Source organism: Asparagus officinalis, chromosome 3, assembly GCF_001876935.1.
Source record: "Asparagus officinalis chromosome 3, Aspof.V1, whole genome shotgun sequence".
NCBI classification, from domain to species: domain Eukaryota; kingdom Viridiplantae; phylum Streptophyta; class Magnoliopsida; order Asparagales; family Asparagaceae; genus Asparagus; species Asparagus officinalis.
The window spans coordinates 107,663,386-107,667,403 of NC_033796.1; positions in this window are offsets into that span (position 1 = coordinate 107,663,386).

A 4,018-nucleotide genomic window follows, 5' to 3' on the forward strand; every position below is an offset into this window, starting at 1 on the left:
GTAAGAAGCAGTTTATACTCTTATACTTATCGGAGTTGTAAGAAGCAGTTTATACTCTTATACTTATCGAAGTTGTAAGAAGCAGTTTATACTCTTATACTTATCGCAGTTTCGCCGTTCTCAATTGGCTTACCCTAGCGTTATGACGCCGGCTTCAACCAAGGTCTGGATGCTATTCTTGAGAGCAAGACAATCCTTGGTGGGATGGAGGATCCTCCTGTGGTACTCGCAGTACGTTGGATCCGCAGAATCATCAGCTTCCTCCTGATTCATGATGGGCGGGAGCTTGATTTTGTTGTTTTCGAGAAGGGTCTCGAAGATAGCTGGAACGTCTTCGTCTTTGAACGAGTACTCGTTTTGGAGCTCCTCGTCCGAATTCTCCTGTTGTTCCCAGGACTGCTGTTGTGACGTTTGATCATCGTCAACAACCGTTGCAGGTACGTCCCCTTCATCATGAGGTACGAGATCCGAATTCAGAGGGTTGACCATCAGTTGGCTCCTCTCGGCTTTCTTCCTTTTGAGGAATCGTTCGGCTTGCTCCCCTCGAGCCTTCAACTCTTTCCAGGTATTGAGCGGCTCTATTCCCATCACGTCCAAGATGTTAATGGACAAGTTGTTCTGACAAGTCTGCAAGAGGAATTCCTCCGTGACGGGATCCCTGCAGTTCATTGCCTGATTGCGGAAGCGTTTGATGAAGGAATCCACCGACTCTCCGCCTTTTTGTTTCTCGTCGAAGAGTGTCCTGATCGACACCTCGGTGTCATCATCAAAGAATTGGGCGAGGAACTTGCTTTCCAGGTCCTCCCAGCTGTTGATGCTTCCGGGTTTGAGACGGCGGTACCAATCGAAGGCGGGCCCGCGAAGGGTGCCAACGAATGACCGAACCATCAAAGGCTCGTTGCCCGAGATTACTCCCAAGTGAGACTTGAAGTAGATCAGATGTTGAGTGGGCGAGCCCTTTCCGTTGAACGGCGTGAAGTTGATCAGGTTGAACTTCGCCGGATACGGGATCGAATCCCACTTTCTCGGGTAAGGACACGGAATGCCGGTCCTCTTCACCTCCCGAACAGACATCAGGGCTTCGATTTTTCTTTCGAGCTCCTTTATCTTTTCGGCCTCACCCATATCCTGTTTTGGATAAGTTTCGAGAGGAATCATACGGCCACCCCCAGTGTTGTCACTACTGGTGGGTCCACCCCCAGCGCTATCATCACTGGTGGGTCCACCCCCAGCGCTGTTAATTTTAGTGGGGCCACCCCCAGTATTCTTGGGTGGTGCGTTGGCCATGACGATTTCGACCACCTCCGGCTCGCTGTTGACTGCAGCGTTCTGGGTGCGACGGTCGGACTCAACTAGCTGGTTCAACAAAGCTCGGATTTGTTGGTCGTGCATTTGCCTCATCTCCTGCATAGCCATTCCCATTTCGATCTTGAAGATTTCCTTCTGCCTAGCCAGGGCCTCTTCAATGATTTTGGCTATCTGCTCGGTGTTGGCCATGAACACCTCTCGAGCTTGCCCTATGCTAGATGTTGTCTCGTCAGAAGCGAGAGCGGAATAGGAATCCGAGAGTTCATCATCGGAATGTACTCCCTCATGGACTCCATTGTCGTTGTTATATCCGACGGCTTCTGGCTGAAGCTGAGCTATTCCCGAATTGACCCTGCTTCCCAAAGAGAAATTAGAGTCGGAATCACCTGAAATGATTGGGGATTTTCCCTTGTTGACCATGTTGATAGTCACTTCTAGGGGTTCATCATCTCGAGCAATCGATCCTCTTTGGTGGGAACGCCTTGACTTGGGCTTTGTCGGTCCATCGGAGATTCCCTCGAATATCGAGACCCTCTGTGGAGCGGTCTTGGGGCAGCTACAGGCTGATAATACTGCCCTGATAATTTTGGTACACGGACAGTGAGAATCCGCTTCCCGGGTGTTTCTCTTTCGAGATTCATCCGCACCCCCAGCCCGATAGTACAACTCATCGACGTTGCCGTCGGAGTAACCTATCGGCTGCTCACATGGGTTCTCAGGTATAACGCGTTCGTTTGTCGGACGCGTCTTCTTCTGAGTAATCATTGCCTTGTTGGCCTCCGCAAGAGTCGCACGTTTGGAATCACTCCTTTGTGAGGGAGAAACCTTAACGGGCTCCTGGTCCTTTGCACGCACCGCCGAGCTGGTTGTTGCAGAGATCGATTTGTTAGGAGATCGTGTACGACCCCCAGTCTGGATGTTGGCTCGAAGCCCCTTCAACGATCCCCAGCTTTCCTTGCCAACGGGCTCTTGGTCTTTTGCACGCACCGTCGAGCTGGTCGTTGCAGAGATCGATTTGTTAGGAGGTCGTGTACGACCCCCAGTCTGAATGTTGGCTTGAAGCTCCTTCAATGATCCCCAGCTTTCCTTGACAAGCGCTTTTCCTCGATTCTCGGGTAGAGCGTCGATACGGTTGTTCAGAGGATTCTTGAATTTGGGGAGATCCACGCTGAGGTGGGGCTTTACCGAAGGTTCGGGACCTGAAATTGACGAAGGTTGGAGAGCAATATTACCTGCTATTACCTTAGGCGTTGTTTTGGCCTTTGGCATCCAAACTCGTTCGGACCTCGGCGATCTCTTAACGGCCTCTCCCTTTAGCATTTCTCGTGCTTTTTGGACCAGGGCTCGGGCATGCGCACGCAAGGCGCGGCGCTTCTGGATTCGCTCCTCGAGAGTAGAACGGGTTCTTTTGACATGAACCCATTTGTTTGTTTCTGCTTCGGAGGAGGGGCTGGTTGTTTGCCGTGGTTGCTCCTGGCGTTGCCTGGATTTTAGATCTACGTTATAGCGGATCCCATCCATCGGCTCCAAAGCCTCGGCCAGCTGTCGAGCAAGACGTTGACGCTGTCTTTGTCGTGCTCTCTTTGATAATGCCGGAGCGTCTTCAGAAGTCATCTCCTCGGCGGAAGAGGAATCCGGATCTGCGATCTCGACCAGGTTGGACGACGTGGGGACGTCGCGTGGTGCAAGTGCAGAGGCGGCAACGGGGTCTTGGATTTTTGAACCGAAGGACCTGCAATCATTTATGAAAGAGGTTACCTTTCTGTACCCGTTTGGAGAGGCGGATCTGGAGGAGGAGGAAGAGAGGCCTTCTTTGAACCGTTGTTGATCGAGCTCGTGTTCTTCATTCACCCCGATCTTGAGTGCTGGTTGCGTCACGACGGCGTCGGTTGCGATGCCGTTGGCTCCCACTGTGGTCGCCAGTCTGTTTGCGGAAAAAGTTGCTGTATTCATTGCTGCATTCATTACAACTTCAATCGTTACAATGAAATAAAAAGATAGCCTTTTTATAAGACCGGTACACAATGAAAACAAAATAGATACAACTCTTTTCAAACAAACGCAAGATCTGTTTGTCATCTCTTGCTTGCGTGGGTCTTTTGCCTGTGACGGGGATGTTGATATCCGTGGACCACCGGGGCACTCAGATCTGGTCCGAGAAAATCGGGCAGAGTTTCGTCTATCCGCGGGGGGATTTTAGAAACTCTGAACCCCGTCGATCCGCGTGGGATCTCAGAGGTGTAAAGCTTATGTCTCGGCTAAAACGAGGCACTAGCTCTCCTTTGTATCACCGCTAAGGGCAACACTAAGGGAAAAGAAGGTGGGGAATGAAGAAGAAGACTCCTTTGCTGCAGAAGGCTCGCTCACTCCTCGATCCGGCAGGGCTTCGCCGCTCTCTTAGAAAACCCCGACTCCTTCCTCCGGCAGGGCTTCGCCGCTCCTCTCTGGAATTTCAGATCTCAAAGGCTAGAGCTCTAGATCTGAAATTCCTCTCCCAAAACCAAGGCCAAGAGAATGGAGGCCCTAGGGGCCTATTTATAGGAAAACAAAGGGGGGGTAGGGGCTGGTTGAGGACACCCCCTAGGGGGGTGTCTCGGCTCCAAAACCGAGACACCCCTTGGGGTGTCTCGGCCATGGCCGAGACACCCCCAAGGGGTGTCTCGGTTTTGGAGCCGAGACACCCCCCTAGGGGTGTCCTCAACCAGCCCCC